Source organism: Anomaloglossus baeobatrachus, chromosome 4 (assembly GCF_048569485.1).
Source record: "Anomaloglossus baeobatrachus isolate aAnoBae1 chromosome 4, aAnoBae1.hap1, whole genome shotgun sequence".
Classification (NCBI taxonomy): domain Eukaryota; kingdom Metazoa; phylum Chordata; class Amphibia; order Anura; family Aromobatidae; genus Anomaloglossus; species Anomaloglossus baeobatrachus.
The window spans coordinates 30170775-30187373 of record NC_134356.1 but is presented as its reverse complement, the minus strand read 5'-3'; positions in this window follow the sequence as shown (position 1 = coordinate 30187373).

The window sequence follows — 16599 nt, the reverse complement described above, 5'->3', positions numbered from 1 at the left end:
CTGTATAAAGCCACAACTGGACTGAAACAATGGTAATTAGCAGTAAAAAAATCAAATAAATAACTTACATTGTGAACTTGCGATGCATGACATCAGTCCAGCAGTCTGGCTTCTTCTTTTTCCTGCGCATGACTGGAAGCTGGCATTCTTCCCACCTGATGTTGAGAGAATGCCAGCTTTGAGGCATTCGCAGAAGAAAGAAGCTGGAATATTGGACATGTCACACAACGCATTGTCAGTTATGTCAATTATCTATTTTATTATTTTACAGCGAATTATTGTTTAGGTCCAGCGGTGGCTTAGTGCAGCAGAGAGGAACACTCCTTTGTGTACTAAGTGACCGCTGGAGCAATTGTATCTGTCAGTGGCCCAGACACCCTGCTTCCCATACAGCCTGCACCCCCCATATCACACACACACACTGCTCCCCATACAGCCTGCACCCCCCATATCACACACACACACTGCTCCCCATACAGCCTGCACCCCCCATATCCCACACACTACACCCCCATATGTCACATACCCTGCTTCCCATACAGCCTGCACCCCCCATATCCCACACACACACTGCTTCCCATACAGCCTGCACCCCCCATATCACACACACACACTGCTCCCCATACAGCCTGCACCCCCCATATCCCACACACACACTGCTTCCCATACAGCCTGCACCCCCCATATCCCACACACACACTGCTTCCCATACAGCCTGCACCCCCCATATCACACACACACACTGCTTCCCATACAGCCTGCACCCCCCATATCCCACACACACACTGCTTCCCATACAGCCTGCACCCCCCATATCCCACACACACACTGCTTCCCATACAGCCTGCACCCCCCATATCACACACACACACTGCTCCCCATACAGCCTGCACCCCCCAGATCTCACACACTACACCCCCATACGTCGCATACCCTGCTCCCCATACAGCCTGCACCCCCCATATCACACACACACACTGCTCCCCATACAGCCTGCACCCCCCATATCCCACACACACACACTGCTTCCCATACAGCCTGCACCCCCCATATCACACACACACACTGCTCCCCATACAGCCTGCACCCCCCCATATCACACACACACACTGCTCCCCATACAGCCTGCACCCCCCATATCCCACACACTACACCCCCATATGTCGCATACCCTGCTCCCCATACAGCCTGCACCCCCCATATCACACACACACACACTGCTCCCCATACAGCCTGCACCCCCCATATCCCACACACTACACCCCCATATGTCGCATACCCTGCTCCCCATACAGCCTGCACCCCCATATCACACACACACACTGCTCCCCATACAGCCTGCACCCCCCATATCCCACACACTACACCCCCATATCTCACACACCCTGCTTCCCATACAGCCTGCACCCCCATATCACACACACTACACCCCCATATCTCTCACACCCTGCTTCCCATACAGCCTGCACCCCCATATCACACACACTACACCCCCATATCTCACACACCCTGCTTCCCATACAGCCTGCACCCCCCATATCACACACACACACTGCTCCCCATACAGCCTGCACCCCCATATCACACACACTACACCCCCATATCTCTCACACCCTGCTTCCCATACAGCCTGCACCCCCCATATCACACACACACACTGCTCCCCATACAGCCTGCACCCCCCATATCACACACACACACACTGCTCCCCATACAGCCTGCACCCCCATATCACACACTACACCCCCATATCTCTCACACCCTGCTTCCCATACAGCCTGCACCCCCCATATCACACACACACTGCTCCCCATACAGCCTGCACCCCCCATATCACACACACACTGCTCCCCATACAGCCTGCACCCCCCATATCACACACACTACACCCCCATATCTCACACACCCTGCTTCCCATACAGCCTACACCCCCATATCTCTCACACCCTGCTTCCCATACAGCCTGCACCCCCCATATCACACACACACACACACACTGCTCCCCATACGGCCTGCACCCCCCATATCCCACGCACACACACACTGCTTCCCATACAGCCTGCACCCCCCATATCACACACACACACACACTGCTCCCCATACGGCCTGCACCCCCCATATCCCACGCACACACACCCTGCTTCCCATACAGCCTGCACCCCCCATATCACACACACACACTGCTCCCCATACGGCCTGCACCCCCATATCCCACACACACACTGCTCCCCATACGGCCTGCACCCCCCATATCCCACACACACACACACTGCTTCCCATACAGCCTGCACCCCCCATATCACACACACACACACACTGCTCCCCATACGGCCTGCACCCCCCATATCCCACACACACACTGCTCCCCATACGGCCTGCACCCCCCATATCCCACACACACACACACTGCTTCCCATACAGCCTGCACCCCCCATATCACACACACACACTGCTCCCCATACGGCCTGCACCCCCCATATCCCACGCACACACACACTGCTTCCCATACAGCCTGCACCCCCCATATCACACACACACACACACTGCTCCCCATACGGCCTGCACCCCCTATATCCCACGCACACACACCCTGCTTCCCATACAGCCTGCACCCCCCCATATCACACACACACTGCTCCCCATACGGCCTGCACCCCCCATATCCCACACACACACTGCTCCCCATACGGCCTGCACCCCCCATATCCCACACACACACACACTGCTTCCCATACAGCCTGCACCCCCCATATCACACACACACACACTGCTCCCCATACGGCCTGCACCCCCCATATCCCACACGCACACTGCTTCCCATACAGCCTGCACCCCCCAGATCTCACACACTACACCCCCATATGTCACATACCCTGCTTCCCATACAGCCTGCACCCCCCATATCACACACACACACACTGATCCCCATACAGCCTGCACCCCCCATATCACACACACACACTGATCCCCATACGGCCTGCACCCCCCATATCCCACACACACACTGCTTCCCATACAGCCTGCACCCCCCAGATCTCACACACTACACCCCCATATGTCACATACCCTGCTTCCCATACAGCCTGCACCCCCCATATCACACACAATACACCCCCATATCTCACACACCCTGCTCACATATCTCACCCTGCCTGTACCCCAACTTACCCCTCTCAAACACTCTGCACCCCTTCACATGCTTCTGTCACAGTCTGCAGCCCTCATATGCCCCTCACCCTGCAGCCCCCCTCACCCTCATGTCCCCTCTTTTCTTATTACCAGTCATGTGTCCATGTCTCCTTCAGGATTCAGTATCTTGCTTTCTGCCCGGCATCCTGTGTCTCCTCCCACACAGTCACATGGGCGTGACATCATCGCAGGTCCTGCAGGATGGAGTATTCCGTCTTCTGTGCAGGTCAGGACTAGCACTCCTGCAGCTCAGACATGGCTGGTGGCCTCTCCAGGTCAGGGGCTCCTCTACTGACACTGGGCTCCCCTGACTCACAGTTCGGCCACTACACAGCAGCACTACACATAGACGCAGAGCGGCTGCCGGGCCCCTATGTGTACTAGTGCCGCTGTGTAGTGGCCGGCCTGTGAGTCAGGGGAGCCCAGTGTCAGTAGAGGGGCGGCTCACTTCTCCTCGTTCCCCCGCTGATCCGGTCTCCTCGGCGCATCGTCCATTGCTGTCGCTCGCTGACCTCTCAGCAGGCGCGCAGTGATGACGTCACCGCGGTCCTCTGCAGAGCTGTCAGAAGAACGCCGACAGTCACAGCGGGGAGAATGATAAGAGAGAGAGCGCGCCGCTCACTCTCTCATCATTGCTCTCAATTGTATCGGCACCTGCGATGCCGAAGCAATTGAAAGCTCGATCCTCGGCGGGGGGCGGTGACAGCGCGGCCACCGGGCCCCCCTGAGTAGCCGTGCGCCACTCCTGCCACCGCGAGTGGGCCCCCCCGGCAGCTGACCGGGTTTGCCGGGTGCTGGCGCCGGCCCTGATCCTTCCCATAGACAGGTAGGAGCCCTGTCTGCGAGCCAGATACGGCCATCAAAAGAGCCATATCTGGCTCGCGAGCCATAGGTTCCCGACCCCTGCTCTAGGGCGTCGCCTGTTCTACGAGTTCTGTAGCTAGGAGTTCAGGTCCCCTTTGCTGTGTCTCGTTCTCACTTTATGTCTTCCATAGAACCAGTTCTACCAAGCAAACCTGGTCCTGACCATAACCTGTCCGAGTGGTTCTACGGGGACTGTCAGCTGAGACGCCACCATCTTCTCCAGTCTGAACCTGCCTTCTACCCTCGGCTTCACCTGGTGACCTCAGCCTCCTCTACCGGTTGGACTCTGCTCCCGTCTGACGTCTCTACCTGCCACCAGTACCCGGGCACCGTCATCACACCTGGCACCAGGAACTCTTTGTCCCCAGGGACTTCCTCATTCCAGCTTCCGGAAAGGACTCTGACCTTATCCCGCTTCGTGCTCTGGCAACCGTGCACCTAGGCCCTCTGGTGGGGTGACCAGACAGTCCCTGTATAGGGGTTAGCTCTGTGTTGCTTCACTGGGGGAGTCCGGTGCACGGCCCAGAGGATCCACCACCCGGGCGTAACAAAATGGAACACAATACCAAAAGCAGAAGTGTTGGCAGTTTGCTGGTCTGGACTATTCAAGTGTGTGTTAACTCCAGATCAATGAGAAAAGATAACAGTAATGATTTTAGAAAAGAACTGTTGGAACCCATCAATCTTGGAGGGATTAAAAGGCCATTTTCAAGCAATTCAGAACCCATAATTCTAGTCACAAATAGATAACATTCCAAAAGCAGAAGTTTTGGCAGTTCGCTGGTCTGGAGTTTTCAACTGTGTGTTAACACCAGGCCAATGAGGAAAGATATCAGTAATGATCTTAGAAAAGAGATTGTTGTAGCCCATCAATCTTGGAAGAGATTAAAGGCCATTTCCAAACAATTTAGAACCCATAATTCCAAAGTCACAAATGGAAAACATTAAAAAACAGCTGGCAATCAACCAAAAAGCAGACATTTTGGAAATTTTCTGGTCTGGAGTATTCAGGTGTGTGTGAACACCAGGCCAATGAGGAAAGATATCAGTAATGATCTCAGAAAAGAAATTGTTCTAGCCCATCAATTTAGGAAGGATTATAAGGCCATTTCCAAGCAATTTGGGGTCCATAAGTCCAAAGTCACAAATGGAAAACATTAAAAATAGCTGGCAGTCATCCTAAAAGCAGAAGTGTTGACAGTTTGCTGGTCTGTAGTATTCAAGTGTGTGTTAGCACCAAGCTCATGAGGAAAGATATCAGTAATGATCTTAGAGAAGAGATTGTTGTAGCCCAATCAAATATCCTTGATCAATTGTTCATCAGCAAGTTTATCGAGATCTATAAAAGCAGAAGTTTTTGCAGTTTGCTGGTCTGGAGTATTCAGGTGTGTGTGTGTGTGTGTGTGTGTGTGTGTTTGTGCGCGTGTTAACACCAGGCCAATGAGAAAATCTAATATATAAAGCTGAATGTGTGTGTTTATGTGTGTATGTCCGGGATTGGCATCCGCACCGTCGCAGCTATAGCCACAAAATTTTGCACACTCACACGTATGGACCCCGAGAGCATCATAGGCTATGTTTCGAGGGGAAATTTTAACCCCACGCTTTACAGTTATTTGCCAAAAAACCTGCCTTCATTAAAGCGAATGGAGCTGGGAGCCACAGTGCAGCCAGAACTTCAGAAGAATGCGCAGCCACGCCCTTATATGGAATGTTGGCGTGTCACAATGCAGCCAGGGAAAGAGACAGACACAGACAGGGAAAGAGGCAGACACAGACAGGGTAAGAAACAGACATAGACAGGGTAAGAGACAGACACAAAGAGACAGACTGACAGGGAAAAAGACAGACAGGGAAAGAGAGGGAAAGAGAGACAGGGAAAGACAGGGAAAGTGACAGACAGGGAAAGTGACAGACAGGGAAAGTGACAGACAGGGAAAGTGACAGGGAAAGTGACAGACAGGGAAAGAGATTGAGACAGACGGAGAAAGAGATAGACAGGGAAAGAGACAGACAGACAAAGAGATAGAGAGAGACAGAGAGATATATACAGAGGCGGAGACAGACAGAGAATGGGAGAGAAACAGAGAGACAGTTACTATCCCGGGCAGCGCCGGGTGCTATGTTGTGAGGCAAAATTTTAACCCCGCGCGTTCCAATTTACCAATCAATTTTGCCCCTATCTACATAATGGGAAAAAAGTAAAACGAAAAGTGTTGGGGGCAAATTGACAGCTGCCAGATGTGAACAAGGGGGACTTAAAGAATGAGAGCGATGGCGCCAAAGAGTATATACCGTACAGTGTCTAAGGTGGGGCCCCGACATGGGATACTCACCACACTCGGGGATATGAACACACACTACCACGTGCAACAACACATATAGCACCCTCAGCACACATCTCACCACACATACATCAACCTCACCACATAATCGCCCTAAACACACACAAGTCTGGTATTATCCTTCACAAATAAAAATCTGATTAATAAGCACCAAACTACAAGAACAACAAATGTACCACATAGGAAATATGGCAGCTGTCAGTCACATGACCTGTCTATATGTGTATGTGTGAGCTAATATATACTGTCAGGGGGAGGGCTTTCTGTTGCCTGGAGATTTATCAGGCTGCCAATAGCAACCAATCACAGCTTAGCTTCCATTTTGCTACAGTTAATTAATCTGAGCTCTGATTGGTTAATATAGGCAACAATTTAATAATTACATTTCTATCTATTTGTTTTGTGTTTTTTGTGTGCAGAATACATTTTTGTTAATATATTCTATTTTGTTAACAGCGGTTATTAACCCGGGCGAAGCCGGATAGTACAGCTAGTATATCAATAAAGACCTTAGAGAAGAAATTGTTGGAGGCCATCAATTTTGGAATGATTATAACTAGAGTTGAGCGCGGTTCGCGGTTCGAGGTTCTCCAGTTCGCGGCTCGAGTGATTTTGGGGGCTGTTCTAGATAGAACTAGAACTCGAGCTTTTTGCAAAAGCTCGATAGTTCTAGAAACGTTCGAGAACGGTTCTAGCAGCAAAAAGACCAGCTAATTCCTAGCTGGCTTTCCGCTGTAATAGTGTAAGTCACTCTGTGACTCACACTATTATGACATTTCAGTGTATAGTGTGCGTGAACAGCGCCTTCAGATCACTGCTGTTTCTATAATGGCGATCGCCATTTTTTTTTTTTTTCCTTGTCTTCCTTCCCTAAGCGTGCGCGTGTAGTGGGGCGGGCCAGCATGTCAGCCAATCCCAGACACACACACAGCTAAGTGGACTTTTAGCCAGAGAAGCAACGGCATGTGTGATAGGATGTCCATGTCACATGTCCCTGCATTATAAAAACGAGTATCTGCCCGTTCGGACGCCATTATCTCTTCTGCGTTTTTGGTGTCAGTCACCGCTGGCGCAGCGCCTATCTCCGATACTGCTGTGTACGCTCCATACACAGCGCTGGACAGCTTAGGGATAGCACTTTCTATCAGTCCTTTTAAGGGCTCGTACCGGCAGGGTCAGAGCCATAGGTGACAGGTCCGTGAAAACAGAGTTTAACAGCTACACAAGATGACAGCGTCTGTGTAGCTAAGGTCAGGGATTTCCTTGCTGCATTTCCCCATTAGGAGGGATAGAAAGGGAGGCTTCCATTCCTCTACCCAGACCCACAACCCTGGCACTGTACCCTCCTGCCCTTTGCACACTCCAACTCATTGTTACTAAGCCATTATACTAGCAAACACTGAGTGAACCTAGTGGCATCCTAAACGTGGCTATTGGACTTCATTATTGTCCCACAAGTGCAAAGATGTTTGCAGCACGTCTGCCTGCATTGCACACTCAAACTCATTGTTACTAAGCCATTATACTAGCAAACACTGCTGCCAGTTTAAGGGCCGTAGTTGCATTGTCAGGGATAATTATTGTTGTTTATTCTGCTATTAATAAAGCTAAAAACACCAAAAAACTGAGCTGTGACAATTGTTCAATAAACATGCAACATTACAAGCATGTGAATTGCAGCCTCAAGACTAGAAAAAAACCAAGGAGAAAATTGTAGAGAAAATACCCTGACTATAAATAAATAAATTGCAAGTGCTTAATAAACAGGGTACTTAGTATATACATTTTTGCAAAAAGGTAAGAAGCTGTCTCACCTCGTCACGGTGTACCCATCTGAGACAGTCCCTAACCTACTGAAGTTAAAAACATATTCTGTACCTGACTTGTGTCATGTCAAAACTTCATTGGACTATTGGACTTCTGTATTGTCCCACAAGTGCAAAGATATTTGCAGCACGTCTGCCTGCATTGCACACTCAAACTCATTGTTACTAAGCCATTATACTAGCAAACACTGCTGCCAGTTTAAGGGCCGTAGTTGCATTGTCAGGGATAATTATTGTTGTTTATTCTGCTATTAATAAAGCTAGACCACCGCTGCAATCTACACCACCTCTCAATTTTTACTACCACATTTTAAGTGCACAATCTTGTCGCAATCAAAATGAGTGGCAAAATGACAGATGCTGGTGGAAAGGGGAAGAGGCGTGTTGGAAAAGGAAAAAAGGGTTTGTCCGTGGGGAAGGTGGCAAAGCTCCATTAACATCTGCGGAAGATAGACCATCTACCAGCAAAAGTAAGATGTCTACTACTTACCGTGTGTTACAGGGGGCTGTCTGATAATAAAACCTAAAGGAGTATCAGGCAGTCAGGGTCCACCGTGCAAAGACTCTGCTGCAGACTATGGCAGAGTGCAATACCTCTGTTAAACTCACAGAGGAATATAATTAGTAAATAAGGCAATTCCTCCCTTACTTGGAGGGTGTGTGGAATGGTCTCTGTTAATAATCACAGGGACAAAGGCAGTGAGTGTGAAATGGCACCTACCTAGGTCTGTTCCTCTAGTGGTGCCAGGAGACAGACAGCAGCGTAAGCCGCACAAAGCTCCTACCTGCGTTCGCTCCACTAGTGTGCGAGGACACGAACCACTAGATATGGCACCTGCCTAGGTCCGCTCTTCTAGTGGTGCAAAAGAGACGGACAGCAGCATAAGCCGCACAAAGCTCCTACCTCTGTTCGCTCCCCTAGTGTGCGAGGATACGAACAACTGCCAGACGCAGTATAAGGAACGTTACCCTAGCGGCAACGTCCACCTACGAGTAGAATCACAAGGCTCAGCCGGACAATGTGCCTCAGGCACCTGCCTATGTCCGCTCCCCTAAGAGGTAAGGATACGGACTGCAGCCGAAGCTGTAAGGTATAAGAACGCTACCCTGCTGGTAGCGCTCACCTAGCATAGACAGAGAGATGCCTAGAGGAACGTGCACAAAGCGTCTACTCTCATGCATGAACCAAGAGAACTGAGTGCCGTGCGGCGTGCGTCAGGGTCTTATATAGACTCTGTGCCTCATCCAAGATGGAGGACACCAGAGCCAATCCGCTGCCAGAACGACAGGAATGACGTCACGCTGGCTTATCACCAAGCAAAGCGTCAGGAGCACATGACCAGCGACCAATCGGCATAGAAGGTGTCAGAGACATGTGACCACGTGTCACAAGCACATGACCAGCGGCCAATCGGCATAGAAGGTGTCAGAGACATGTGACCTCGTGTCAGCGATGATGTCACCCGCACATGTGCAATGGCTCCAAGATAGGACTTAGTCTCCAGTGCTTGCACATGTGCAGTAGCAAGAAATCTGGACATAGTCTCCAGTGCTCGCACATGTGCAGTAGCAAGAAATCTGGACATAGACTCCAGTGCCACAGCAACCGTAACACCGTGGACAATCCGATGTGCTCCCTTTTTTACGGACACGAAGAACTGGAACAAAGGTAGATGATGGCCAAAAAAGGAAAATGCTTGAATGGATCTCAAGTGGTCCAACAAGTGCCCTCTCCGCCACCTCAACTACCGCATCCAAAAAACACCAGTCCTCTGATTTGTCATCCCAATCAAACTTGCTTTCTCCCAGCTCTGAAGTCTCCATCCGCCCTGCACAGTATGGTGGAACTGAGATGGCTGAGTCTGCAGAGCTGTTCAGTCACACTATAGCCTGGGAATCAGAGGTCTGCTCCCAAGCTACAGTGAGTACAGACCAGGAAATGGTCTGCAGTGATGCCCAGAACCTTTGTGACTCTGATTCAGGCCGTGAGGACCAAGTTTCTGAGCATAATGTTGACCCTTCTTCACAAACTGTAACACCTGTTGTTATAGACAATGAGGAACATACTGATGACGATGAGACGCAGATACCAGATTGGGATGACAACTGAAATATTCGGTCAGGGCAAGAAGAGGCTCGGTCTGAGGGTGAGGGGAGTGCAAACACAACAATTGATGAGGAAGTTCTAGATCCCACCTACTGTCAACCCACAGTCAGGCCCTCGAGGAGGTCAACAGAGACGGTGGAGGAGGATGCAACTGACAACGAAGTTACCTTGCGCCTTCCTGGACAGAGTCGGAGCACTGGTAGCACGTCTACAACTGCATCCTCAGCCACCACAGAGGGCAAAACCTCAGCAGTTTGACAACTTCTTCCATGAATCGTCACATGAATAAATATCATATGTCCCGGTGGGAAGCTCACCGTGCTGCAATGCGGCCTAGCGGAGCGAACCATCCACCTCCTGCCCCTTCTAGTGCATCCGCGCGCTCTTCATCTTCTAGGACTGTGGGGACAGCTGTCACACCTGGTTTTCCACGCACAACTTCCACCACTGTAACCGCAACAGGCAGTTTGCTTGGTAGGTCGTCAGTTGGTTTGGAAGGGGAAACAAGTACGTGTGTACAGCTCTCTCAGACATCGATAGCACCAACGTTGGATGAAGGCGACATCATGTCTACGCCTGCACTTTCCTCACAAACCTGCATTTTTCCAGGGACACCCTACTCAACACCGTCTACACACAGCAGCCAGATCTCTGTCCCTCAGATGTGGACAAATAAAAGGCCATTTCCTGCGACCCATGACAATGCTAAGAGGTTGACTTTATCCCTCTGTAAGCTCTTGGCTACCGAAATGCTGCCTTTCCGCCTGGTGGACACACAGGATTTTAGAGACCTTATGTCTGTCGCTGTGCCCCAGTACCAGATGCCCAGTCGCCACTACTTCTCTAAGAAAGGTGTGCCCGCGCTACACCAGCATGTCGCACACAACATCACCGCTTCCTTGAGAAACTCTGTCTGTGAACGGGTGCATTTCACAACCGATACTTGGACCAGTAAGCATGGACAGGGACGTTACATGTCGCTGACTGGGCACTGGGTAACTATGGTGATAGATGGTGAAGGGTCTGCTGCACAAGTCTTGCCGTCCCCACGACTTGTGTGTCAATCCTCTGTCTGTCCAAGTTCCGCCACTGCTTCTGCCTCCTCCACCTCGTCTGGGTCCTCCACCTCCGCCCCAAGCCTGCCTGGTCAGGCCACCAGCGTTCGCACTGCGCAGAAGGAATCACGCACCCCTCATTACTATGCTGGCAGCAGAGCGCAACGGCATCAGGCGGTCTTTAGCTTGACATGTCTTGGAAATAGGAGTCACACAGCGGCTGAGTTGTGGGCAGCTCTGGAGACTGAGTTTAATAAATGGTTGTCTGCACTCAACCTGCAGCCTGGTAAGGCCGTGTGCGACAATGCTGCAAACCTGGGTGCGGCCCTTCGCCTGGGCAAGGTGACACACGTGCCTTGTATGGCTCACGTGTTGAACCTTGTTGTCCAGCAATTTTTAACACACTATCCCGGCCTAGATGGCCTTCTGACCAGGGCACGAAAACTGCTCACTTCCGCCGTTCAACCGCCGCAGCTGAGCGACTTGCATCGCTCCAGAAGTCTTCCGGCCTGCCGGTTCATCGCCTGAAATGCGATGTGGTGACACGCTGGAATTCAACTCTCCACATGTTACAGCGACTGTGGCAGCACCGCCGAGCCCTGGTGCAATACGTCATGACGTATAGCCTGGGCCAACGAGATGCAGAGGTGGGGCAGATCACCCTGATGGAGTGGTCTCAGATCAAGGACCTATGCACCCTTCTGCACAGTTTCGACATGGCGACGAATATGTTTAGCGCTGACAATGCCATTATCAGCATGACAATTCCAGTCATTTACAAGCTGGAGCATACGCTAAACACTATTCGAAGTCAGGGGGTGGGACAACAGGAAGGGGAGGAAGTACAGGAGGATTCATATGCGCAAGACACAACAACATCACCAAGGTCCAGACGTTCATCATCACCATAGCGGCAGGCATGGGACCATGGGGGACAGGGATCAACAAGGGCGCATGGTAGCAGGCGAGATGTTGAGGAAGGTGCAGGAGAACATGAAGAAATGGAGGAAAAACTGTCCATGGACATGGAAGACTCAGCGGATGAGGGAGACCTTGGTCAAATTTCAGTTGAAAGAGGTTGGGGGGAGATGTCAGAGGAAGAAAGAACGGGTAGCACCTCTATGCCACAAACACAGCGTGGACTTGGTCCGCATGGCTGCGCAAGACACATGAGCGCCTTCTTGCTGCACTACCTCCAACATGACCCTCGTATTGTCAAAATTAGAAGTGATGATGACTACTGGCTTGCCACACTATTAGATCCCCGGTACAAGTCCAAATTTTGTGACATAATTCCAGCCATAGAAAGGGACGCACGTATGCAGGAGTATCAGCAGAAGCTGTTACTCGATCTTAGCTCGGCTTTTCCACCAAACAATCGTGCAGGTGCAGGGAGGGAATCTCCCAGTTGTAACTTGCCAAACATGGGACGGTCTCGTCATCTTCAACAGTCTACCCGTACCAGTAGGACCGTATCTGGTGCTGGTAACAGCAATTTTATGGAATCTTTTCATAATTTTTTTAGACCGTCCTTTGCAAGGCCACCAGAGACAACAAGTCTGACACATAGTCAACGGCTGGAGAGGATGATACAGGAGTATCTCCAAATGAACATCGATGCCATGACTGTGCAACTGGAGCCTTGCTCATTTTGGGCTTCAAATCTTGAAAAATGGCCAGAGCTCTCCAGTTACGCCTTGGAGATTTTGTCGTGTCCAGCTGCCAGCGTTGTCTCTGAACGTGTCTTCAGTGCTGCTGGGTGTGTGCTGACAGATAAGCGCACGCGTCTGTCCACTGACAATGTGGACAGACTGACGTTCATCAAAATGAACAAGTCATGGATCCAGAAGGAATTTACTACCCCGGTGTCATCCTGGGGAGAGTAAATGCTTGTGGATTTGGAATGTGCTTGATGCAAATCAAAATATCCTGTTTGCAACTAGGGCCCAAGTGCTGCCACTGATGGGGTGTCTGTGTGCCCAATTTTTGGAAAAAAGGGAGACTCCGCTTGGAGTAACCCTTGCTTGCTGTGTTTTTAAAAGAAGCCAAGATGAACAGAGCTGGGATCAGGAAAGACTTTGCTACCTACCCCGGGGTCATCCTGGGGACGGTTAAGTATGGCGTATTTTTGAATGTGCTTGATGCAAATCTAGCTGTGAAGTGTACAACTGGGGCACAACTGCTGCCACTGAATGGGTGGGTGTGTGTGGGGCACAATTTTTGGAAAAAAGGGAGACTCCGCTTGGAGTAACCCTTGCGGTGTTTTACATGATTTTAGAAGGGCGTGCCATGCCTATATCTGTGTGTCCTCCTCTTTTTCCTTGTCCTGCTCTTTTGTTTTCGCATGAGTATATGTCCTTGTCACTTTCCCATGTGTTTGTGTTGTGTTGTGAGTTGTTTGTCACCTTTTGGACACCTTTGAGGGTGTTTTCTAGGTGTTTTTATGTGTTTGTGATTGCCTGCCATTGTTTCCTATGCGGTTCGAGTTCGGTTCGTCGAACGTTTGACGAACTGAACTCGAACGAGACCTCCGTTCGACGAACCGAACTCGAGCCGAACCACGACCGGTTCGCTCATCTCTAATTATAAGGCCATTTCCAAGCAATGTGGAGCCCATAATTCCAAAGTCACAAATGGAAAGCATTAAAAACAGCAGGTAAACAACCCACAAAAGCAGACATTTTGGCAGCTTACTGGTCTGGAGTATTCAGGTGTGATCAGACCATGTCCCTGTACGGTCAGACACGGCCATTACACAGTACACAGCAGGGACACATATATAACATTATCTCAGCACAGGAACATTTTTTTAAACACATCCAATTGTAGAAATTATTATCCCAAGATCTATAGATTAAAATCAACTTTGAAATTAACTTTGGGGGGGGGACCCCTTTAGGCTTCTTTGTAAAAAAAGAGAGAGTCAAAATTCATCCAGAATGAGGTCATACAGAAAACCAATACTTCAATTTATTGCTGCTACAGAAGATTGTACCCTCTATTGATTCATGGGGTGTACTTAATTTTTTATAAACTGCTTATCCATAGTGGCCTAGTTTTTGGTAAATAAATAACGGCTCTGTGTAATCTGTCATGTGTTGTAAATCTGAGGATGTATGTATCTAATTTTAAGACCTTCTAAGAACAGATTTTTTTAATATGGCCTGTTGATACATAATACCTTACAATTCTAAGAGAGTGTACTTATAATTTTTGGTCACTACTATAGTTATAATACTGCTCCTATGTACAAGAATATAACTACTATAATACTGCCCTCTATGTACAAGAATATAACTACTATAATACTGCCCTCTATGTACAAGAATATAACTACTATAATACTGCTCCTATGTACAAGAATATAACTACTATAATACTGCCCCTATGTACAAGAATATAACTACTAAAATACTGCCCCCTATGTACAAGAATATAACTACTATAATACTGCCCTCTATGTACAAGAATATAACTACTATAATACTGCTCCTATGTACAAGAATATAACTACTATAATACTGCCCCTATGTACAAGAATATAACTGCTATAATACTGCCCCTATGTACAAGAATATATCTACTATAATACTGCCCCTATGTACAAGAATATAACTACTATAATACTGCTCCTATGTACAAGAATATAACTACTATAATACTGCCCCTATGTACAAGAATATAACTGCTATAATACTGCCCCTATGTACAAGAATATAACTACTATAATACTGCTCCTATGTACAAGAATATAACTACTATAATACTGCCCCTATGTACAAGAATATAACTGCTATAATACTGCCCCTATGTACAAGAATATATCTACTATAATACTGCCCCTATGTACAAGAATATAACTACTATAATACTGCCCCTATGTACAAGAATATAACTACTATAATACTGCTCCTATGTACAAGAATATAACTACTATAATACTGCTCCTATGTACAAGAATATAACTACTATAATACTGCCCTCTATGTACAAGAATATAACTACTATAATGCTGCCCCTATGTACAAGAATATAACTACTATAATACTGCCCCTATGTACAAGAATATAACTACTATAATACTGCCCCTATGTACAAGAATATAACTGCTATAATACTGCCCCTATGTACAAGAATATATCTACTATAATACTGCTCCTATGTACAAGAATATAACTACTATAATACTGCCCTCTATGTACAAGAATATAACTACTATAATGCTGCCCCTATGTACAAGAATATAACTACTATAATACTGCCCCTATGTACAAGAATATAACTACTATAATACTGCTCCTATGTACAAGAATATAACTACTATAATACTGCTCCTATGTACAAGAATATAACTACTATAATACTGCTCCTATGTACAAGAATATAACTACTATAATACTGCTCCTATGTACAAGAATATAACTACTATAATACTGCTCCCTATGTATAAGAATATAACTACTATAATACTGCCCTCTATGTACAAGAATATAACTACTATAATGCTGCCCCTATGTACAAGAATATAACTACTATAATACTGCCCCTATGTACAAGAATATAACTACTATAATACTGCCCCCTATGTATAAGAATATAACTATTATAATACTGCCCTCTATGTACAAGAATATAACTACTATAATACTACCCCTATGTACAAGAATATAACTACTATAATACTGCCCCTATGTACAAGAATATAACTACTATAATACTGCCCCCTATGTATAAGAATATAACTACTATAATACTGCCCTCTATGTACAAGAATATAACTACTATAATACTACCCCTATGTACAAGAATATAACTACTATAATACTGCCCCTATGTACAAGAATATAACTACTATAATGCTGCCCCTATGTACAAGAATATAACTACTATAATACTGCCCCTATGTACAAGAATATAACTACTATAATACTGCCCCCTATGTATAAGAATATAACTATTATAATACTGCCCTCTATGTACAAGAATATAACTACTATAATACTTCCCCTATGTACAAGAATATAACTACTATAATACTTCCCCTATGTACAAGAATATAACTACTATAATACTTCCCCTATGTACAAGAATATAACTACTATAATACTGCCCGCTATGTACAAGAATATAACTACTATAATACTTCCCCTATGTACAAGAATATAACTACTATAATACTTCCTCTATGTACAAGAATATAACTACTATAATAC